The sequence below is a fragment of the Diprion similis genome, chromosome 3 (genome assembly GCF_021155765.1).
Source record: "Diprion similis isolate iyDipSimi1 chromosome 3, iyDipSimi1.1, whole genome shotgun sequence".
Lineage (NCBI taxonomy): Eukaryota > Metazoa > Arthropoda > Insecta > Hymenoptera > Diprionidae > Diprion > Diprion similis.
Window position 1 is genome coordinate 417239 of NC_060107.1, and position 25886 is coordinate 443124.

The window sequence follows — 25886 nt, forward strand, 5'->3', positions numbered from 1 at the left end:
CAAGCCGACCTCGTCATCCCGAAGTTTCCCCTCGAATCTATCCGAGCATCCCGAACTCCAAGAGAACTCCATTTAAATGGAACCGATCCAGTCTCGATTACAACATTCCAACAAGGTTTCGTACCAGCTACCGTAATTCTTTTCTGTAACCTCACCCTTACTGTCCTGCTTTCTAATTCCACGAGAGGAGATACCCCCAGCTTACCATGAATCATCAGTACAACCACCATATTCCAAAGTTTGCAACGAACGTTTGTGAATCAGGAAATAATCCTTCTATTCGCTGTTGGGGAAACTGGAGGACCTCCTTAGTCCCGCGGTGTGTAGGTAGAACACAGAGCTTTTCGTAAGCTGGTGAACAGGAGTTTCTTCAATTAGTTTGCGTGGCCCAACGCAGCTACAACGGTATTCCAGTATTACGTGGGAGTCTCTTACGCAATTTGCATACACCGAGTAGGCGGCCGTGTGTGGCTCCGTATTGTAGGTGTGAAAACACGCCATCGAACCCAGCTGCTCACCATCGTCGGTGTGTAACAGGGCGCGAGCGGGATGAGCGGGGGGAGGGAATGGTCAAAGGGATGAGTGAAGATTGGAACGGCACGAGGCGGACGCGTCCCGCGTGGATTTCGTTAATTAACCAACGCGCGTCCCTGGGGACCCCGCGATCCTCGCCTGCACCCTGCGGGACGTCGGTATTGCCCGTCAACGTAGGCATCCACCTGTACCTTGTTAACTGGCAGAAGTCACCCTGTAAAGCCATCTGTGTAATTGCGACCCCGGCTAGGAAGATGAGAAAAGCTGGAAGCTGGATGCTGGAAGCACGACTTCCGTGCACGAATCTTGAATGTCTGCGTTACGTGGACGATAGCTAGAATCCCTATGCCCTGTAACGAGAGTATCGTAGCACCTAACGATAAGCCAAAGCTCTGGATTATGACAAGTTTCAGAGCGCTACGAAATTCTCTACGGGCTTTCAGAGCTTTGGCTAATTAATTTATGTGATAACGCGAGGGGCGGAATACAGCCTCCTGACTAATTGTCTAAATAAGAACTAGGTACAGTGCCATGGAGTAGCAACGGAACGAGGTGGAGGGTTGTTCTCAATTAAAACAACCGACGGAGAACACGCCGTTACGATCTATGTACGGGATAGAACTTGTACAAAGTTTCCCAATATATGTTTTTGACGATCGTGTAATTTTCTATCTTTCACCACACACGCTGCCCGACCGGGACGTGTAATTCACCGCCCCCCACCCCCACCAACCCCTAATTCTCCGCGAGCGTTTAACTTTTTAACCAGATTCGGAATCCATTAATACCTAACGCCCCCGCAACTGGAAAACTTTTCTCCCGCTTCGTTCTCCAGCCTCTATTTCTTTCTCTCTCTCTCTCTCTGTTTCTTTTACCAACTTGTGCATCGGCCTTTTGCCTTCTTTTCTTATCGTCTCTACGTGTAAATATCTACTCGTTGTTTTGGTTTCCTATTTCGACAGGCTGGCTTCTATTTTGTTTCCGGAAGCCGCCGTGCTACCGTGAATCGAGTTTAATATGTAACGCGGTTAAATATTAAACTCAGCCGGGGAATTAAACGGCAGAGTTATGGCGCGAGCCGTGGGGATGAATAATCGCGCTAACCGCCGAAAAGCTCGGATAATTATTAACGGGCAGGAATCAAGCCCGACGTAACAGTTGTGTGACACGATTGGCTAACGAGTTTTACACTCGTCGAATAAATCCCGGATGTACAAATTATATTTCTATAACTTATTGGGAATTTTTATTTCAAGGTTTGTTTTTTGCGGAAATAACTAATCGATGATTAATTAAACTGATTCGATAGGCAGTTTAATGGAATCTTCAACAATTGCTAAGGTACTCAGCGTTTTGGAGATTCAAATCGTTTGATATCAAGTCGAGCCATTTGAAATTAACACTGATCGGTGTAACGTCGTTACGATTTTCATTCCGTCGGAAGAAATTTGATAAAATGATATTTGCCACATTGCATACGAGTTTTCAACGTCAGGAATATTTTTCCGAATCATCCTGTTTCCACTTGGCTGCAATCGCATCGCGGATTAGAGTTTCTTGAACTCCTGAAAGAGTCGATCGACTTCTACGACTCTTGACACGTGATGTCGTACGACGGAAAATAATATTCGAATCAGGGTGGGAACGTGATTCGTATATTTTCTATAGAAAATGGAAAGGCATGGTGGTGGTGGTGGTGGTGGTGGTTGACTAGGAATTCTCGAGGGACGGAGAAACGCCTTGCAAAGGCGAAATCGTAAGGCGGTTTCGAGGCGGGAAAGCCTGGCCTGCTATTTTATTTCGCGATTCATTTATTTTTCATTTTCTTCATCTCTGTCTCTCCGCCATTTTGCCGAGACGTGGCTCTTTTGTCTACTATACTTGCACGTTTCGTTACATTAACGCGAGGTGTTAATATTTCAGGAATTCAAACGGCTCTTGAGTAATTATTGCAGTCGCTGTACAACCTGAGGATTTATAGATGGGGCGGGAGTCGCATTGCCGCCATTTTTGTTCTTAAATATCCCAGATCTATTCTCTTTCGCGTTCCATCCACTTTTCTTTTCCTAATTTAAGATCAGTTTTCCGTTCACCTTCGAGATGTTGAATGAAGAAAAATTATGCGGCGTCATATCTATGGTGTCTACGGCGTAAAGTGAGCGATGCAACCGATGCGATGCCTTTAATGTACGCCGCTGTACCGCGAAATCCATCTCATCCAGCTTCGGTAAACCAGTAAGACGACGCAGATATTCCAAGGCATGTTCGAGACTCGTTGCGGGAAAGGAGCAGCCGAGGATTCAAGGAATTACCCACCGTGGCTGATACTCGCTGCCTTGATACGTGTGCCGCGTGTAAACACTCACACACTTGTTCCCCAACGTGCAAAGTAACGCGCCACGTACTCATATGTATGCATGCATGCACGCTTACCTGTAATATGTGTGTAGGCATGCGTGGGAGTGTAGGGCGAGGGTGACTCGGAGGTGGATCCAACAGCCACCTGACTAATTAACAACTATACCGCATCACCCAGCTGAGAATCCACCCCATGGATATAATTCATGGAAATGGAACTCAAATTCTGGTGATTTAAGGGCGGGTACAGTTGCGACGGTCTAAAGTCATGCCTGGATTTAGGAGGTTTTTTTCTTTAGAGAAAATGAAAACACTTTGAGCAATTTGAGGTCGAGGAATATATTATTTATACTTTGAAGAATATTGTGGAATTTTTTCATCGAAATTAATAATAAAATAGCGACATGGCGAATATAAGTAGCAAACGACTTCGGACTCAAGGATTTTTGCCGTGACGCATCTCTCTTGACGTTACTGTCGAACTTGTAACAAACAAAAAAATTTATTTCAGTTAAAAACTCCTTTTTGGGTCAGAGCTCGTGGCCAAAATGTTAAAAAAAAATTTTCTCAAATATATACGATTGTGAAGAAAGAATTTCATTCTTCGACCAAACAATTGTGAAAAAATTTGTATAAAAAAATTTTGGGAGTGCCATATAACAATCTAGCCACGAGCTCGAACCGATAAACAGGTTTTAAAGATTAATGGATTCGTTATCACGCTATCGAACTTCGACACTAATTGAGTGAATAGTCATGATTGTCGAGTTTTTGTAAAATTTTCTACACACGAACCAATCCTCTGAAAATTCCGCACTTGTGGACAATTCGACGCATCTAATTGAGCGACTATATAAATAACTGCATGCGCAGTTATGCGCAATTAGAACGATGGAGAAGAAATAGCGCAAGTAGAAGCTACGAGGTTGAGATCAGCGGTTGCCGTAAGAAGGAAGGATCGAGTCCTTGCCCTTTAAGGGGTCCTACGTGTTGCGGAGGCGAGAACTGACGACGAGAGTCGCGACTTGGTGGCGCGATAAAGCTCGGCCGTGTTTTGTGGGGGTTTAGCATAACAATGATACGAGAACGGCATAACGGGGATCAGGATCAGGTTCCACGGCGTCGACTCCCGCTTATCGCCTGCACAATAAAGTCTGGCCACTATTATTGCGCATGTAGTGTTTTTCGCTTACCGCTTATGTCCCGGCTACGTTTCCAAGCCTCGCGAAAAATCTCGTAAAAGAACTCGAGCCGTAAAACGCGACCCGCGAGAATGAGAAGGAGATGTTTTACTCTCCGTAGCCTTGCCTCACACGTGTGTACAGGTGAACGTCGTTTCACATCACATTCGTTTTTGCCTTGGAGGCTGCTAGCTGCTCTGTTGTGTCGGCGGTAACGAGCAGGAGAATGTGGCCGACGCGAAAGAACGATAAAGAAAACGGGACGAAGGGACGGTTGGGGTTTTTTATACCGTGACGCGAGACATATCGAGCGCTTTTCTTTGATGGAATCAACCGACGGGATGATGTGAGGTGTACGACGATAACCTGCACCCAACCTCCTCGTTACTCGATACTTACCTACTAACAATTCGCGGAACCTTAAGCGGCGGACTTTCTTTGGCTTTCAATATTTTCGGCGAGAGAATATGAGGCACGTAAAATCGAACGGGGAGATATTCTACTTCCGATCGACGGTGCCTTTTGCATAGTTTTGATGGTCATATTTACAAATCTTATAAGTAATCTACTCTACCATCTACGAAATGCACCTTCGGAGTGAGCCTGAAGTTGAGCATTACAACTCGTAGGTTATAAGTGATAAAAACACGGTTGTACACATGGCTGCAGCGATTTTGAGACGGATAATTTTTTTGATGAGTCGGTTACGTTGGTAATGCAGAATCAACCCGCAGCGCCACCGCCGGTGAACCACGAAACATGCTCAATCTTTGAAAATCTAACCTATGGAGTGTAAAGAAGCAGGGATATACTAGAGTTAGAAAAAGTGAACTGATTTTGGGTGCAATCAGCGCCACGTCGGTTATTCTATGTTTGTCTATAGAAATTGATCACAGTTTGAACACGCCGTCCATTAGAGAGTACCGTCCTTTTATACACTCTATAATCTACCCCGAAAATACAAAATTCGACGGTCGTGCCTTATTTTACGTTCAAAAACGTTTGAGCCTGTTTCGTCACTGGCCGTTGGTGGCGCTGCGGGTGGATTCTGTATTGCCAACGCAACTCACTCGTCGAGAAAATTAGCCGTATCAGAATCACTGCAGTAAAGTGTACAGAATTACGTGGGGCATAGTATAATTTCGACACTGTCCATGTGCTTCGGGATTTTCCGTCCACTCTCGTTCTTCCATCTTGTTACTGCTGGAATGTATTTCACGGTTGACCCGACCAATTATTTTTCCCACAGTTGTACGCGTGTAGCACACCGAGCCAGCGACACCTCTCGGGACTCCGATGGTTCCCTTAACCTCCTCCTCCTCCTCCTCCTCCTCCTCCTCCTCCTCCACGCCGTGACTTTAGCCTTGGATTTTATATTTTCCCGTTTCGCGCTCCTTTCATCACTGTCCGTTTTTCCGACTCGAATCCGAATCCGGCGGTTTTCGATACCTCAAGGCTGCTCTCGTGTTTGACACCCGGCCATTAGCCATCGCAAGTGGGAAATCCGGGGTCGGCGAGTGCCGTCGAGAGGCTTCATCAGTCAACTGTCATTAACCACGAGACCGCGTGACCCCGACCAATTCTACGCATCGCCCTTTCATTCGTTGACACCGGCCTCGTATTCCTCACGGCTCTTCTACAGGGGAAATCGATTGTATTCTAAGAAAATCGATTTCAGGTCCTTCTTCGACCTGCTTGAAATCATCATGTTTTTTTCTAGTTGTTTTTTTTAAAGACAATATCGCGTATCAATTTTCAAAAAAACAAATATCGGGAGTGACAGACTCTTCTTTGTTTCGGTATTGATTTAGAACACCGGGTGAACTTTAAACGCTTGTTCAAGTTACTCGAGAGGCGGATTTTTATTCCAGGATCTTGCAAGTTTATTATGTACTCTACAGTATATACACGAACCAACATGGACACATAGCTAGGCGAATTTGTTAATCGTGAAAGGCTTAATTGGGATTGAAAGGGAGTACCGGAGGCTGAATAACGGTGAAGGGGGCTGCAGGGACCGATAATTGCAAAAGAGCGTGACTCGAAATGCAATTTGAACGAACGTGGGTGGCATTAGAGGGGCGCGTCGGAGTCGACGAGGTAGTTTAAGCAGACACAGACTTCTTCGTGCAGCAGAGACTGGCCGGCTATGCGTTTGAAAAATTTCATTAATCGACGGGGTATCGTTAAGGTAGTAATTAATTATTGGCCCTCTTCTTATCCAATCAAAATACGCCGGGCTTAACGACTCGCCGTGGCGTCGAGACCCTCTTGCCTAATTTCCAATACGGAAAAATAAAGAAAGAAAAAAGAAGAAGAAAAAACCGGAGGAAAGAACATTTAGTCTCTGATCAATTACTTTTCACCAATCACCACTGTCTCTCTCTCTCTTTCTCTCTCTCTGAATTTTTACTTGTCGTTACTTTTGTGATTTCTGTCACTGTTGTAGGAAACTCATTTAAAACTCGGGATAGACCAAAAGCTGTCTGGTTAACTTACAAGGATCCAATTATACAAGGAATTTTATACGAACCACCGCATTCAGGTAGATTCAACGAAGTCAATTCAAGTTGTAATACAGACGGGTGAGCATTACCGGCTGGGACCGCTTTCTCGATCTCACAATCGCTTGGATATATAGGCGATGCGAGCACATGTACAATGTCTCCGTACGGAGAATTCGAAGGATTTTCTGAATCGTGTACAGGATTACCACGAGAGTGCTTTCATCCTGTATCCCTTTTCTTTGAAAAAGTACAAACTCCGCTCACGTGACGGTTTTGAAAGACTTTGAAACGCGGCCGTGAGCGGATTGCGCTATTAATCGGAATAAAAAACAAGACTTGCGATGCATTTGTGTAGATCCGAAGTACCTTCAACCATGCTCGCAAAAATTGGATTACCCCTTCACCCTTCATTATATTATGTAACAATTACGCGGTAGATGTGCAGAAAAATTTTGAATGCCGAGCATGAGTTGGGTTGCGGAATTTTTGTTTTCTCATATTGTAAGACGGATGACTGGCGAGTTTTATTTTTTACTTTTTTTACTTATATGTCAGATTCAGGGAGAGCGAGAGAGAGAGCGAAATAGGGAGGGAGGCCCGCTCCACGGGGATTGCCACTGTATCGGACCTGGACACACCCCATATTCAATTTGCATCTCAAATATCCGCGTAGAAATACACGAGATTTTCTACAGCGAGGTGGAGACGAGGCTGGACGGAATCCTGGATTCTGTGCTACCGAAAAGAGAGCTTGTGGTTTAGATATGCCGACGGGAAGTCGAATGTTGAAGAGATAAGAAGAGAAAAGAACAATATATACCCTCCAGCGATTCCTACTAGACGAATATCTGCACGTCCACAGTTCTCGCCAAAGCTTCGGATTCGATTTCTGGATTCGCAAAATTCCTACAGCTTGATAATTTTGTTTTAATATTTCACAGCGTTGACGTCAATAGGGGAGGGGCAGGTTTTTTAATTTTTTTTCTAAATTTAAAATTTTTTCAAACCATTACACCTTCTCGAAACGAGATCGCGATTTCTCTCTAACGCTTGTCAACTCGATCATTAAAAGTTCTGAAATCAGAAACTGAGTGGCTCTCTTGTTTATACGCTCTCCTTCTCTCCCTCTCTCTGTTGCCTTAATTACAGACGCTGCTGGTATAAGGTTTTTCCCTTATGTTTATAGGTTTTTTCAATGTTCTTATACCTACGTTAACAAACACGACAAGCTTATCAAACTTAACGAATACGCTGTGTAAAACTGCAGCTAGCACAGAGCTCAAAGGCTTTTCGACTCTTTTAATCCCGTATAACATACGAGGGAAGAGAGGAAAAAGTTGATACGGAAAATCAAATCAGGTTAATCAAAACTTGCTTGAATCTTTTAGCTAACCTTTACTGAAACAGTGACAGCTTAATGGTTTTAGACAAACTTATTATATCTATGATTCGGGTGATATTAAATCGATTGGAACTATTCTGAAAACTTCTGGAAAGTGTTCCAATTTGGATAAAAATATAGAAGCGTGAAGTTTATTGGGAACTGAAGTTTGAACATCATACTTTATAGGCATAGACGATGGCGAACCAAGACAAAGAAATGCTTAACCCTTTTATGCATACATTTTTCCTTACACGCGATTCTCTGGAAATTTTTTGTACATGGGTTTTTGGGGTCGCTGAACACGAATCCGATCTCAAAAATTCGAAAATTTAAAATGCGGGATCCAATATGGCGTACAAACAAAAACAAGAAGAAGGAAAAATCAGAAAAAATTCTGTTAAATTCTTTAACATGATTAGCAAAAAATGCTTTTTTTCATAGAAAAGTACCAATTTCGACCATTTGTTTACGTGTGCTATTGTTACCATGAATAAATGAATAAATTTTACATTTTTATTTAGATTTGTAAATATTTCAGGGATCATGTGGCAAAAAATTATTTTGCTCCATAAAAATCTGCAAAAAAAAAAAAGAAAAAAGTAGGACGTTGAACGTCCCAGCGTAAATTAAAAGGTTAAAACTGGGAGGAAGGAAACATTGAAAGAGGGAAGGATCGGTCCTTGCTCATCCGCAGGTGTGATTAATCCGCGTTTTGCCTTCTGCGCGACTCGTTTCCGGGGGTGAAAAATAGGGGGCCGCGTTCCTCGGTGCATCCGGGTGATTCGGGTGTCCTGCGAGGCGGGATCGGGTGCCAATTTCACGGCTCGACGCGCGCCTGACTAACCGGCCGACCGCCGAATATCCGTGCCTAGCTAGGCGCACATTGCCTGGAATTCATTCGGGACGTCGCATCGCATCCTCTCGCCCTGCTTCGCCTCGCGATCCTATCCCCAGAAACGAGCAAACAGCGAGCAAACGAGCGACGCTGCTGACGCCGGTTAGAAGCGCCACCACCTCGCCTCAATATTTGCTAACTCGACGGGCACGTCGTCTCCACCCCCTCCGTTTTCTCCTCGTCTTCGTGCCAGCGTTGCCAAGCTGTCAGACGAATATTTCTCTAGATAACGCGAAAACAATTATTTGGATTTCTTATTCAGATGGCGGGACAATAATTCTTTTGATTTTCTAATGGCGCCAGAATGATTCTGAATATTTTTTATTCTCAGAAAGGATATTCGATGGTATTGAAACTCGATATAAATGTAGGAATATGCGTGGAATATTTTGTTTTTTTGCTTGTAAGATCACATGGAGAATTTTTTTGGGAATTGTATAATGATAATTTTAATTATATCGTACGCGGTAACACGGATAGATTTATTATCCTGCAAACTGAATTGTAGGAACAAAGATGTTGGGCAGTTTTATTTATTTAATATGTTTTTGTTTTTAATACTTAGGACTACCAACTTGTCAAATAAGTGATCTGATTGGCGCATATTATCTCGGAAATCTCACAATCGTTTTATTTTTGGTCTGTTGTTTCGATTTCGCAGACAATTTTTAGAGATTTAGATATCAGTTTTAAGATTCGGCAAAGAACTTAAAATTGTTTTCAGATTCCGGCCTAAGCGACAATATTTCTCAGTAGGCAAACAACTTTTTTTTTTTTTTTCTTCCTTAAACGGATTCTCTAATTTCTTTATATCTGAAGATATTTTTTTAAGGTTGGCAACGCTGCTCCGTGCAGTCTGCTGTAGCTTCTCCTCGTGTCTTTTGAACATCCAATTTATCATAGGTATATATATATAGGTACCCTCTGCGTCTTGCCTCCCCGGGGTCTGGCGGCAAAAAATTATCAGCTCGGTGGCTGAGATTTTCTTCGTAAGCTCGACGAAGCCTCGTTATTATATTATATACTGCTGTTTAAATAAAGAATATTTAATTTGATCCAAGCACCAGAGTGAAGTTTGTCACAGTAGCGATTCGGGGATCGTTGATGCAGATTGAATATCATAATACATATACATATACCTATAGAGGTACCATCTTTATTAATTTCTAAACTTATTATATACTGTTCTTACTACAGGGTGTTACATTTGATAAAATCTATTTTGTTTTTATATTTCAACAATTATATTTATAGATTATACACATTTACTTTAAAGTCCAGTCGAACAAACAGGTAATATCATTTACCTCTGTTGGAATTTACTGTTTCGTGCTTGTAAATTTTATACTGAAAATACAGTACAATACAATACAATACAATACAATACACCTTTGTTATTGCAGGTGTGGTTTGCACGGTTTTTACGATCAGGCGGTACGCGGATGGCGAAATTATTCGCGTCTGACCCGGTTGTCGTTATCTGCCGGTGTACAGATGACGCTGATCAGTTGCATTCGGGGATAGAAGATAAGCTCGGCACTGCATATGATACGAGCAATTGAATCGCGTAACGAGTAATGCAGCGAGCAGCCAATTCGGAACTGGAATCAGCGCCGTTGCATCAACGACGAGTTCCATTCGATGTCCTGTCCGCCTCGAAGGCTGATTATAAAGCTTCCGCGGTCCATCCGTCATGCAACAAATCGGCAAAATGACAATTCTCCTTCCTCCATTCGGCGATTTCGGCGTTTTTTTATTTTTTTTTGTTTTTGTTGTTTTTTCTTTTCTTTCTTCGGTCTGCCATTCTTCTCCCGCTCTTTCGCGTTTTCGCTATTTCACGGCGCCTGCGCCTGATGGTCGAGCACCTACCTACATCGACCTATCGAAATAGCAACAGAACCAACTCAGTTACTCGATTTTATATGTAGTTATTGTGCTGCGAGGGCGAAAATGCGGACGATGGGGTAGGCGCGTCGATTGTTAAACAGTTATTCACGCCCCAGTCATCGAAACTTGAATTCACGAAGCGAATTCCTAACAACTGCATCGGTTCATAGTCTGCTAAAATTTAATGCGCACGTGCTGTTAAAATTCACTCAGTATATTATATTGCTGAAAAAGTGAAAGAATTAGTAACCAAACAAGGAAAAAATTAATAGGTAAAGAAAAATGCTTTTTATTCTCAAAACGTTTTTCTATAATTCGAAGTCAGAAACAACTAAAGACTGTTTTTACAACAACCTGGACCAACTCAGCAACCTTATTCTATATCTATGAAGGATACTAGACCGGAAAAGGGAGCATAAAGTGATGATCCCACCCCTTTATAACAATATACATGAATACGTGACGTTCGGTGGAACTAGAATGCACAAGTGAGTAAATAAAAGTAATTTATATAGTATAGCTTGAAATCGCGTGCATCCTTGTAATTGACTCACTCAGCGAAGGCGCTACGCGCGCGTAGGTATATCAGCCATTTGCGAAAGATATTCAATTCTTATTCAGGGAACGTGTATATCGGGTAATTGAGGATATCGTCTGGGAAAAAAGAGAGCGAAAAATAAGCGGCGAAGCCCCGGCGCGCGCTGCTACTGCGCCTCAAGGAAATCGACATCTTTCTTCACAATCGATTTTAAACTCGCTCAACAATTCGAGTCGGGCTTCATAAAACGCGGGCATGCCGAGAGTCGGTGGAGATTAATTGGAAATTCATTATTCGAAAAGAGAAGAAAATTAAAAAAAATAATACGTAATTTGCGATGCGTGGCAGACGAATCATAGTTGAAGGTCTGTTCGAAGATTCTTACCGTTGGCGACATTTCTTTTCAATTTGTGGCCGGTAAACTCTACCGACGTCGCGTTAGATTCTGTTATTCGAGTGTGTGGAAGACAGACTCTAGATTCAAGAGCTGGTCGAACGTCGAGTATCCCGGTGAATAAATTTGAGGACGAGATTGTTGCAAATTTCTTGCAACCCGAGGCCCCGTGTGCCGGATGAGGAGGATTCACCAGCCAAGCCATCGCCGCCGGTTGCTCCTTCCTCCAGATTATCGATCAGAGTGGCTAGGCGGTGCTTTAAAATTTATGCAGAAGCCTGTGCAAACGGCTTAAGCCTTTGACGAACAAGTTTTCCAGATTGATCACTTTGAGGCGCGTGTCTAATCCCTCCGGAAGCTTCCCGCACCCCAGGACACGAGCACAATTGTGGACTCTTCGAGGGACGGACGGGGCTCACCTTGGCCAAACACCAGAGCTGAAAGCATCCCGTGTTTTCCCGCTAAATAATTCAAAACGTAGATCCTGCGCGACTGCCTTGTCGTCCCGGTTGTCAAGGGGCATGCAGCTCTTGGAATCAGGTGCAGGATACTCGAATCGTCCTGGCGAGGTACGGCTAACGAGTTTACGAAATGCGTAACGGTCATCAATGGCGTTCAATCATTCCGGCCGCCCGCCCCCGCCGTCTCCATGGTTACTGGAACCGAGCCGATGCTCCTGCTCCCGCCGGGTGGACCAACGGTGGTTAATCGTTACTGATTGTCGATTACCCATTACTGCCTCTCCCCTTCGAACCCCTTCATACCCCTGCTCACCCCACCGCGAGCAGACCGCGTATAATCACAAGTTGATACCATCCGACGCGGCTGCGGCACCCGCCCGGGGACCGGAAGACCGTTCTACCAAGGGGTGGTGGAAAAACGGGGGTCAAAGTCTGATTAACTGCCGCTTCCACATGGCCTCGGTGCCCCCCGCTCCCTGCCACGTCGAATACCTTTGCTGGTCCCTCCGATCGACTGCAATGCGCTTTATCTGCACTTCGCACCCTCCGCTGGTGGCACGGATACTCGATGCCTGCAATGGGAAAAGAAACGGGTCACCGTTCGAACCACGTGATAAGTCTACCTTCGTTCGCGTCGATGTCGTTGATTTATTGCGAAAGTCTGATTAAATTGATGTGTGTGTAGGGGAGGGTGGGGCAAAGTGGGCACGCAGAAATTTTTTAAATAACAAGGGACAAACTGAATTTTTTATTAAATATAAATTATTCGGAAATCATTATTACTCTAAACATTTTATTCTAATTTTAGGGGGGCTACTTTGTCCCATCCTCCCCAACTTGAAAATTAGTATAATTATTAGCAATTGCTCCAGTTTCAATGTACCCGCGATAACTAAAAGCTCGATTCAATGAATGTAACTGTAACTGATTGTTCCGTTTTATCGCGAGTTTTTTTCTCCCGTAACCTCCGACCCGCGTCATCTCAATAAAATTTTCATTCGGGGGTGGGTATGCAGTGTGTATATCTATGTGTGTATCCGGGTGGATAGGGTGGAGGGGCGAGGATGGCGGTGAAGAAAATTTCATCAAGCTTCAGGAACTATGGGAACCCATAAAACTCACAATTCTCAGATACAAGTACACGAATACCAGGGTGTGGAGGTGTCTCTAGCGTCAGCTTATGAAACTTTCGTTCTTTGAGACTGTAATACCGCGCGTCCACTTTTCTTATTACACCTACATCCCGTTCAAATCTGTACGCTTATAGGTACGTAATCGGATATTCTCTGTACCTGCAGCGCTTATACGTTTCACCGGCGTTTAAGCCTCTCTCACACACGCCTACACACGCTTGCATTTATTGGAGAGAAAATTTCCTCCACAGGCGCGTTGCTGATAAAAGCACAAATATGAATCCGTCCGTGTACGCACGGGTAAGCATGCGATCGTGTCGTCTACTCGTATGCAACTGACTTTTTGGATTTTAGTCCACCATATTGGATCTGCCATTTTGAATTTTATTATTTCGAGTTCAGATTCGTCATCAGTGACCTCAAAAGTTTTTGGGTACTGAATTCGACTGAAAACTAATCAGTTGAAGATAAATAGTCAGCGACCCGGGAAACCCCCGTATACTAAATTGTTGTTGAGTTCAGGAAATTATTTTTCAACGATTTGGAACAGATTTGTTGGGTGAGCCGGCCGTAATTCAAAAATGATCTTTTCACCTTCATGAGTTTCACCAAATGACCAAAGCCGGAGGGGGGGGGGGGGGGGAGGATATCGGAGCACGGTCTTACACACAGGTCTTAGAATTAATGCAGGTTATGTTTATGTATCCCTCGATCGCAGCGCCACCTGGATTTTTTTTCAATAGCGGATTCACTGCCTCTTATTGAAATTCTGCCTGAGTTGCAAGACCTGTGCGTAAGGCCGTGGTTCAGAGCGATATTCGTAATTAGATACCTCGAAGAAGGTGAACTTAAGTGAGGTGAATGTGTTGAAGGCGTGGTGTGAGTATACATTATGGTGTGCCTAGAACTCCTACGACACGCCCCTTTCTTCGAGGTCAAAGCCCTTAAGTGATACGTGTACCAATTGTCGAAACAAATCCCTATATTTTCAGGGAATTATTTTTCTGGTGAACTTTTCTTAAGTTCAGTCCAGTCCAGCGCGAGAGAGAAACTTTTTTGAAGAAAGAATTAAGTTACGCTCACACCATGGTTGAAGTGAGAAGTGATCAGCGGTAGGTGATTGACAATTGTTGCAAGCGGTCGCTTCGAGGTTAGAGCGGCTCAGCTTTAATTCCCGCGTCACCTTCACGTGCGTGGCTGATTGTTCTTCGTTCCGTGAAAGGGTCTGCGGGATGAAAACGAAGTAGAAGAAAGAAAAGTAATTATACAGGTGTAGGAAGAATCGGATATAGAACGTGATAATCTGTTCGCGTCAGCCGTTTGTAGGTTGTAGAGTCTTCGATTCGCGTTTCATTCCGCGATCTCCTTTATCCACTCTATGAGGCCGCTGCTGCTGCTGCTTTCAATTCCTCGGTATAATTTTCACCCTCGTATACGCGTGTGGCTGGGATCGGTTGTCGGTTGTGCTTTGATGGATCCGGAGCTGCGGTGGGACGACGCCGGGGCGACGATGCGGCCCGGGACGAGGATAGAAGCCTGCGGGGCACGAGGATGATACAATAAATCCCGAGAGACAGGTTGATGGATGATGGCTCCGCGTCGATTCCCCCCCCCCCCCCCCCCCCCCCCCGCCCCCACCCCCATTCCCTCCCAAAACCCCACCCTCCGCCCCATTTCCACCTCACCCCGCCGTCGACGTCGGCGTCGCTAGGCGTCGCTAGGCATCCTGCGAGCCACCCGAACGACGGAGATCCCGCCACGCAAGCGACATCGATAAAGGATAATGTAATACTCGGGCCTCGAACCTTTACTGGCCCACCGACACCCGATTCCTCCGATAAGACCGGGATAACTGATCCCGCCATCGGCACCGTTTCGGATTTCCAATCCTAGTCGCGCCCTTCGTAAGAAACAAAAAATAAAAAAATAGAAGGAAAAAAAAAAATAAAAGAATATACGTAGATATTCCCTGAGGTGAAGAGTAGATGAGAAGAGATGCGGGTGAGATAATTTTTACATTACAGATATATATCAGTGTAGAGGTACGCGTACAAAGGATCTTTTTATATCGAAATAATAATAAAATTCTTCCTGCAGGATTCAGGGGCATGAAAATAACGAGATTTCACGATTATCTTTGGTAAATTTTCTTTTTTTTTTTTTTTTCGTCGCTTCAAATTAAAGTGGTCTTTGTCGGAAATCTTTTTTTCTAACAACAACGATGGCCTGAGTTCTCCACAGGTGCTCGATATCCACAGAAAGCGATATGCGTTTAGATTTCTGTCGAACCTTCTCAATTTATAGATATTGCGGAATGGAGCAATACTAGGCTGTCGAAAAAGGAAAATAAATCTTTTTTCCAAACGTGCATCAAAATTTCGATAGAGTATCTCAAATAGAATATATTAGCTCTTATTATTAATATTTAGAAGTGTCTATTTCACTTTTCCTATTTTCTATTTAAATAACACGTGAAAAAACGGAAAATTTGTGAATTGCTTTTTCTCGTAGGGCCTGACTTATAAACTATCCAAATACGGATTTTTTAGCAACTTTCACGATCTATAAAAAAACACTGGGATAAAATTTTCCTAATTCTAACCGATTAAGAGATATTCGCTCATGAACATTGAGTCCTCTAAAACATCTCTTAATTGGATAGAGTTGGGAAAATTCTATCTCAGGTATTTAGATAGTTTTTAAGTCAAGCCGTTGAGAAGAAAAAACATTAAAAAGTTTTCTAATTTTTTTTTTGCGTGTTATTTAAACGAAAAATGGAAAAAAATAAAACAGGCACGATTCTACAATACAAATATCAAGAAGTTATATTTCGCTGAGATATTTTATTGAGATGTTCTAACCGGAATTTCGATGCGCGTATGAAAGAAAAAAAAATGTTCTTGAAATAGCCTGAACAATACGCAATCCGATGAAGGAGAAAAACGTGCAGATCGCGTCAAAGGACGAGGTTAATTCCCTTTCTCCTAATTCCCGCAACTCGGCCAGTCGAGCACGAAACGTAACAAAGCTATCTGAGGCCATTATAAATAATCGCAAGCAATCGGGGAAGAATCTCGGGGTGTTTGGACCCGACCGCTTCGAGGGTTGACGGTGTAAAAGAAACCGCAACGCGTCGCATCAGCTCCGATGCATATCTTTATAATTACATAAAAGCCACTCGAGAGGACCACGTGCCAGGGGTGGGTACTCGGGCACCTTGGCACACACGCCTATCTTCAGGGTGGTATCCAAGGGTCGTATACGCAGGTACGTACGGCTCGTCGAGCTGCTATCTGAAAGATGGGTCGAGATAAATCAAGGCTGCAGGACGACAGCTTCCGCGTCCTGAGATGGGGGTCCAAGGTCCCGAGATTGTGGGTCGGAAAAGTGCCCGCTCAAGATGGCCGCAGTAAAGGCCTGCCTCGTCCAACCCTAAAGCGTCTTCGTTGCCCGTCGATTATCTCGAGATCCACGGATTCTTCTTTCCTCAATTCGGACCACAGCCACGGGGCAGCTCCTTCAGATCTTTCTTTTCCTTTGGACCTTTTTTTCCTTTGTGATTACGAATTTTATGTCGTCGAATCGTTGACTGTTTTTATATACGTGTTTTGATATGATTTAAAAAAAAAAATCGAGAAAGAATTATGAATGAACATTAATTGCAGCCCAGCATCCCTCTCGTTTCGTACTTTTTGGGCTTCTTTTGGTCTCCTCGTGAGCCGCGAAACCCTTGATGGCGCTATTCACTCACCTTTACAAAATTTACATTCAAAGAAAGCCCGTTTTCATCAGCCGAAAAGCGCGCTGCTCGCTTTTCAGTGATTGTCATCATCGGCTCGACGCTTGTATAATATTTGATCAAAGAGAATTAGAATAAAAGATAGAAAAAATTGAAACACCCTCACAAATCTGATAATATCGCAGCGTCTATTATCCTTGCTGAAAAATTTTCATATTAATTATCCGACGAGCAGCAAAACGTTTCATAATTTTTAGCCCACAAGGTGAGCGACGTTCAAAGACGATTTAAAAATCGAAAAGTACGATCATTATTATTCGTCCCTCTAGTGGTTCCCGAGGAAGAATCGAGTCCCTTTGATCCTGGCGAGCTTCCTGCCGGCACGTTCTAGGCCGACCCATACCATGGACACATGGAAATCCCGGTGACGTGTCCATGGTAAATAAAAGCTGGTCACACCTCGTCATATTCAAATAAACAGCGGATATCTGGACCGAGGGAAACGTGTTCCTGTAACTAACCCATCACGGGGGGAAAAACGGGGTTAGATTCAAGTAGAAACGGACCGGACGGGTCGGCCGTCTCCCAGTAGTAGGACAATACGCTTCGACGAGACAGTCAGATGCTGCATTCCGTATTTGGTCGGCCGGATTACAAACAGCGATTCCGTCTCTGCCCGACTCGGGCACAATCGGATTACGCATTCCGTGCATTCCTCGACGAACTATCGCCATCAAAAAGCTTATTTATTCATTTATTTATTTATTTATTTATGGAAAAAGTACCCAACAGGCGAAACCATGGAGGGTAACAACAATTACACATAGTTCAATGTTAATATATATATGAATATTCGAAGTATTGGAAGTAATAAAAGAAAACACGACGTATATGATGTACAACTTATACGTATCATTTTTTCTTTCTGTGCACCCTCAACAGAAAGTTTTCTCAGTTCTTTCGCCTAGAAGTTATTGTTCGAATCTTCGTGAAACGCGACTTTGACAAGGTACTGAGACTTTTGTTACAGAGATTTATTTGAAACATTGATATTCTTGTGTAAATCCGAGTCTGAGATATTCGCCGTCTAATTTCTTGTATTTTTTTTTATGCTTCAGGATTATAATACCGACGGGAGGCAAATGATGCGGACGCTCGGAACGGAGACCCAGAAGTTAAAAATGCGTCAGTCAGGTAATAGGATTATCGAAGGATCAGGATTCCATCTCCGCGCTGGCAGAGGAGAGGTAACGGCAAACAAACTTTGTACTCTCGGTAAGTTTTAATGCGCCCGTATAAAACCGTACTAAATCTATTTGCCCGTCCAAGCCTCGATGTTTCGTCGGTTCGCTCAGAAGAAGACGTTTCCCGTCTCTCCCTCGTCCTCACCGGTCTTTCGAAATTTCGCGTAAGCCGATAGAGAAATCGGAAAAGTGGAATAAAGTAGGAATATCGCGCGGAACTAAGAGTATTAATAACACAAGTCTGTAATCAAAAACTGCACAGATTTTTTTTTATACCGTTTTTTATAGATTTCTACTCACTGGAACCGAGGAAAATATTCAAAAACTTTCGTCACGTCGGGTTTTTCTTCAACTCGTGTTTGTAAACAGCAAAAAAAAATTATAAGTAATAAAAGCACGTGAAGGAGGGGGAGGGCAAAATTGCGGAGTTTAAATCGCACGGAACAGCCAGCCGCAGGCTGATCGAGTTACGGAAGTGACTGATCACCTCGGCGGCGTTAATGGGATGATTAATGTTGACCGTGTCAATCGTAGCGTCGTCGAGGATGCAGGAGCGGACGCGGAGTCCTGTGTATTATGTAACAAATATGTACGCCCAGGGGATGATGTACATAAGATGCAGGGTGGTGGCTTACAATTAGTTCGAAGGTTCGAAATTACGTCGATGGTATCGAGTTACGAGGATCTCGAGTAGGTACTAAGCGCGGCCGGCTGAGCAGAGAAACTAGATTATTTCCTCGTGTAGTCCCAAGTTAGTCGAGGTTCGCTACCCGCTTTGATGCGTAATTATTGCTCGTTGCTTGAAAACGTGACGAGGTTTGAGGAAAGTTGGATTCTGTCAAGGTCCGCGTTGTTCTCGATAATAATGCTAACGAGCCTTCCAAGCGACGGTTCTTTGCCCGAACATTTTAATTTTTCACCGAAAGTTGGCGGACGGATTTCGCGTTTTCGTCTCGCGACGTTACCGATGCAAGGACAAGATATTCGGGGAAACGAAAAGGAAAGGTGCAGGTATTAATCACGATCCGTCGGATTCTTTTATCGCGATTCTCCAACGGAAATACGTTTCGAGATTCAGGCCACATCGCGAATTGCATTTCACTTGATTGAGAGACGCGGAACGATCCGCGGAGAGAGGAAGGGAGAGGAAAAAGTGCGAATACGGCAAAAACCATTTAATACATTATATGCAGCTGTGCAGCTGGTATATAGTATACATATAGGTATAAGTGCGCAAGTAAGTGTATGTATTTGGGACAAGGAAGGCGGGAGGTTGGAGGTCCCGGCTATCAACGTCATCCCTAGGATAAGATTGATGAGGACGCCTTCCTCGCACCGAAAAACTACCCCCCAGCTAGCTGACGCGCTAAAAACCAACACCCGGTATATAAATGATTATATATAGGTAGGGCGGTTGTATTTATCACCGGCGAAGAAGGGCGAGGACCCGGGTATCGACTTACGATGAATTAGAGGAGCTTTCTGCACGTTTGAAACCAGGAATTGTCCTTTTTCTTGTACCTCTCTCTCTCTCTCTCTCTCTCTCTCTGTGAGCATTTTTTCGACAAAAACAAGACCGTGACGAACGAATCGGCTGACGATTGGACCGCTACGGTGGCAGGAGGATCGGACGGGTGTTCAATTCGGCCGAACGAACACGGGGATACCTACCCGTCGCCTCGACGACCAGGACCTGCCTACCGCACTGCGACAGTTCGATACTCCGACCCATCCCTGCAGCAAGCGTGTTTACCGAGTCCTTACACCCTCTATGGGGAGACCAAGAAGTACACCGGATTCCGCTGGCGGGAAGGAAGTCTGCCGATGCGATGCTCGATCACCCTCGACGTTGTGAAACTCTTCGGTCTTCTATTCAAACGGTTTTAGAGAAGATCAGCCGGGCCATGGAAACGGTTTTAATACCAGACACATACCGGATTCTCACTCTTCCTCAGCCAGTCTCTTCTAATTTGTTTGAAAAGAAACAGGCTGGACAAAAAAGGACGAAACGGTAACACTTGGAGGACCGGCATACGCCATTTGGCGTAAGGTCATTGATCTACCAAGATTTGAATTAAATTTGCTTCAATGTCCTGGACTTTAGATCACTTTTTTATAGAAAAAAAGAATTTTCTTCGGCAGGCGTGAAAAACAGGACAATTCGATTGTCGCAAGAGTCGGAGGGTCTTGTTCTTCACGCGAAATTCTGATGTTGCATGTCCTTCTGGTAATCCAGTGAGTACATGGATGCAATCAATCACAGCTTCCTGCATATCTTTGAAAATCAGCCTGGACCTCCCTCCCATGTTTATGAGACTTTTTGATCGGGACTATATATATGTATCGTAACATAGGTATTGAAAATCCAGTTAATCCTGCGGGGTGCTTTGAAATTCTAAAGCTCAGTGCAATTCACCCGCGTGACGAAGGTATAAATTTTTTTCGTTGAAAAAATCTTATCTGCGGTTTCACCTATGATATTGACGGTTTTTTTTTTTCTACTTTCAATCGTTGATTAATGATCTTTGAAAGCAGAGCTTCAGGTTCTCACCGGCTCAACCCCTTATATCAGTGCCACAGAACTTTTCAAGCGGTGCATCAGAGAACTGCAGCTTGATCGGTTACACGGCAGCCCCGTCTAAACTACCCTCCGACGGCACGGAGATACTGGGTCGAGGAAAATCCAGTTTCGATTGGGGATCTATACCTCGTGGTTCAGGCTCGTGAGGATACATTATCACCGGGAGTGGAGAGTAACCGACACCGCGGCCCGCCAAGTCACGTACCGCGCCCCTAAAAGTTGGGATAAATCTGTGCGGAAAGAGGGAGGAGGAGGCAGCCTTTTTTCTTGGTTACAGCAACGCCAGGATGGCGAGGAAACCCAACCCGAGTAGCGAAAGGGCGCATCTAGGCCTCGCGCGTCTTTCCAGAGTCAACCTCGCCTAATGGATTCTGGCGTTGCATCTTCGAGGTGTCGAGGACGAAACTCCTGGACGAGGCGCTACGGGATCTGACGGAGAGGTTTCTCTTTTGGATCGAGCATCGGGGTTCGGGTTGAGTTACGCATCCCATCGGCCGCGTCGTCGAGGGACGGCCAACTCCGTCAACGTCAGCTCGAAGAACCCAATCCATCCTGAAACCGCTGGGCATTTGGTCCCCCTTACTTCCGCCGTTTCATATTTTCCCGCTCCTCTCTCACTTCCGGAATCGTGAGTGCCGGGTGTGGAAGTTTCCGGCTAACTGCAGGGCTCGGTGTAACAAAAGTATCCGCCGTTGGTTGGACGGAAAATGAGCAGAATGTAAATTCCGAGGGTGTCTGGAGAGACTCGCGTCTCCGTGCGACTTCGGCAAGTGTGCTTTGGATTTGAATTGCTTGCATAGCTAACTTTCGCTGCACCTCCGGGAACGAACAAGCGTGGGTAAAGCTGCAAGAGAAGAGGTTCAAGGATGGGATATTAACCGGCGAAAGAGGAGCCGCCTGCGACGGATGGATCGATGGGAAGAAACTTGACGATGTTCAGAACGAAGTTGCACTCGGCACAGCCTGATCCGCGTCTCGCTTTTCTCTCATTTTAATTAAACTCAAAATTTCCAACATGGCACCTCCTTCTAATTTTCTCCAATCTGACGGCTAAATAAGACGAGAAGCGAAGGGGACAAGGAGAGTCGGGGACGTCGAAAGGAAGGGTGGTTCGTTTGCGGAAGATTCACCGGGCGAATGGGGTTCAACCGAAGAGCAGGGATTAAACGAGCATTTAAGGGGTGTTTATGGTTTGCGGCTGGCCCTTCCACACTTCGGCTCCCTTCGGCTTTGCCCTTCACCCTGTTCATCACCGTAAACCACGTATTCCTGGAAATAGAGCCGTGTGTGTTCTCTTCTGCGCGACGACGACTCGTCGTAATACAATTTCATACCAAAGATGAGAAATTTTGGGTTCGTTGGATAAGTGGACGTGGTTTAGAATTCTTGACAACGCCGGAGTTTCTTCAACCGAAGAGCACAAGTTTACGAGGATTTCACGTGAGTCTATATCTCAAGTAACGAAACACTTAAAGGATATTGGAGAGTCGCGAGTGCAGGTGGTTGGAAAGGTTCACGCCTGAAGTGGTTCGCGAAATTCGACAAATTGTGTTTTTGTTAAAAAAAAAAAGAGTCAATGAGAGAGAAAAGATATCCGAATCGCATTTTCGTTCCGCTGAATTCACCGCCCATGTATACATATACCTACCAGCTATTACATTATGTGCCAATAAAGTTTCGGAAACTCTCGGAAACTTTGAAATATATACATATATATACAATGTATTCAAACCATCGAATGTGATTGAATAATTGATTGCTGATTCAATTCGAACGATGGCAAGGAAAGAGGAGCCTACAAGTAATTCGGTATGAGAATTTAGACACGGACGTAGTAAGTTGAGGCATCAACCTGTCCATTTCCATTTTCTCTCCTTGTGAAGATGGCTTTAGCCTTGGATCAGCAGTGTATTATCATGTTCTATGGAATTGGTGACAGTTGTGGGATAAGTACATGGTACATCCTTTTAAAAACCTCGGGGTGAGATGAGATTAAAGGTGAAGAGAATGAGGAGAGGGGGAATGGATCACAAGGGTAATTAGGACGCCAGGAATAATTTGGCGTAATTTGGAGGGGGTGGAAGAGACGTGACGACGACGAATCGTTTACCTGATTGATCTAGAGTGGCGGATAAGTAAGTACTCTTTCCCCTCGGTACATAACCGGGTTGCGGGGAAGATATTCCCGCGTGTGAACAACGTCGTTGCTCGTAACAACGCGATTAACTCGAATGCCTTGGTAAAGTACCGAAGCTACAAACGCTGAGAGACTGCGTTCTAGTCATTACGAACGTCTCAGCAATTCTCTCTGGCTGTACCGAAGAGTGGAGGGTGATAGAGATAAAGGGAGACGGGGTGAAAGAAACACGAGAGGAAGAAGGAATGCCAGGAGTATCCTGCAGACCGGAAATTAGTAAATTAAAGAGAACTGAGAGAAATTAGAAAAGCCGAGGTACCGCCGGATGGGAGATATTCATTATTTCAACATTTTTCATGCAACTTTTCTCATTAAAGCTTCTTCCCATTCTCTCACCTTTGATCTCCATGCATGATTATAACACGTACTTACTTATATAACGTTCGAATATGCAAAAGTATTAGTGATCGATCAATCACCGTCACTTAAGGCGTTAGGATCTTTGTACTGCATGCGATTACAAGCAAAGATGAAAAATTGAGGGAAAAGATTAATTAAATTTGTTAAAGGACATTAATGGAAAGGAAGGCAAGCGAATGCAAAAAAGAAATTAAATTTTATGAAGCACAATTTATACGTTACGTAAAGAATTGTCGGCAGAAGTGGAGCGAAACGTGCAGAACACAAAGCTTCAATACGTTTGCTCACTCAATTCCTCGAATAATTTTTATGCGGAACATTTTTGTCCATTTATTAAATACCTGATTGGCTTCCCAGCCTTTCATTTATTCCTGCTCGCGTTTTTCATTGGCTTGGCAAATTCTTCACATAGGTATATACGAGCCTCCGTAGTAGTAATACAAGGAGATTTCCGCGTACAGATCCCGATACCGACAAGTTACCGACGATTTAGCCGCTTTACAGCTCAGACGCAAACCCTTTTTGCCGATGATCGATAAAGTGAAGAAAAAAATGGCTTGCGTCTGAACTGTGAAGTGGTTAAAATGTCGATATCGGGATCTGTAGGCAGAACTCTTCTTGTGTTACTACTCTTAGTCTTATTTTTCTCTCCGACGGCTGCCGCCTTTATGCGGTTCCATTGTGCGGAGGGAAATTAAAATGATAAGCTCCATCTCGGAGTGGGTGTTTCAAATTTTATCTTGGAAAGATTAAATAAATACTAGAGGATTCTCGCGCTGCCGCCACACTCGTTGCCAGATCGAATGCCATTCTGTGCTTTTCCTATCCTGGCTATGAGCAGCGCCGTTGCACATTGCAAGGAAGGGTTTTGACCCTGTGTGAGTACCTGTTAACGATAATAGGAAGCACAGGATCGTCGTTAACGAGATGTTTTTCCACCTTTCGTTCTCCTCGCTCTTGTCCCTCTATAACCCTCTTTAATATGCCACATTTTGCCTTGTTTTTGAGACCAGACATATATATATATGTCTGGTATATATATATATATATACAATGGCACACCGTATTATTCGCCAGCGTTAATAAATATGGACGAAGAACAATCAGTGGTGAGGGAATCGTTGCGCTGACAATAGAATTTTTATTTATTATCATTACTATCATCATCATTTTATTACCAAACAACTGCCGAGTCAAATAATTATTATTTATACCTGTATGATCGAATCTCGATTTACTTTTCGTGCAATTCACTGCGTCGACGGGCTTTTTTAAACCGCGTGAATTGTGATTGATTAGTTTTATTCCTGCCCATCTCCTCATTCACGCCTCTCTTTTTTTTCCGGGAGGATGAAAAACACCGCGGGGTAATTCGTGGCCTGGAATTCAGTAAAACCGGTCCAATTTATTGTCCCATACCTCGTTCTCTGGCATGGAAGCCAATCTCTCTTGTTTGTCAATCATAAAAAAAAAAATACTTCATTATATTCATCGAAATAAACAAAACCACGTTATAAAGAAACTATGGGTATAATGCAAGCCTGTAGTGCAGAAACAATTCTTCAAGTCGAAAATCATGGCGTGTAAATAACGTTGCGAAAAAATATTTTGAAACTATTTTAATCGTTCATTTAACCCCTGTTGGTATGAAATAATCACCACGATGCAGTGTTTACGGTAATTCTCGATTTTTCCTCGAGCGGATAATTCGGCCCGGTGCGGTTGTTTCGATTACTCCGGAATTGGATGTTTCCGCGTTGTTTACGACAACGCAATTGAGCCACTGATCTGATGCACGCGTAACCCGCGGTCACATGTTTCAGACGCATGTTCGGCTAATCCAACAGGCCTCGCGTAACGCGATCTGAGGGTGGAGGGGATCTGGGGTTGGCCTGCGTCTTCTGCCTTCGGCAGCAACCCTTCTCGGCTCCTCTCTCTACCCCCTTCGCGTAAACTTCGTTAGGTTCGTACGCACGGTTTTGGCCACGTGCCGCTTTCCATCCAATTCACTCCACTCCACACCGGGCCGAGCCGTACGTACCGCACCCTCGGAAAAGCTGCGGGTCGATAACCAACCCTCCGCGAGGCAGAGCCAGAGAGAGAGAGGAAGGGAGAGAGGGAGAGAGAGAGAGATTGATTGATTGATATTTATTTATTTATTTATTTAGCTAAATGCTACTTGTTACATCGTTTATTCCTATATCGCCTACTGCATGTCTATTTATACCCGGCTTGTCTATCTACTTGTTCCCCGCTCACTTACATTTTTATCCTTCTCTTCCTTCGACATATTCTTTCGGCATTCTTTTGAAATTGTTTACATTATTTTCTCCCTTTATCTCATTCGGCAGACTGTTATACAGTTCAAGACCCGTGTATTTCACGTATCTTTGGGCTCGGATTGTTGTACAGTACTTTATTGCTTAAGTTATTTCTTCGTTTTGATGTTCTTTCTCCGACTATCGTTGTTTGTTCACATAAATATCTCGGTGT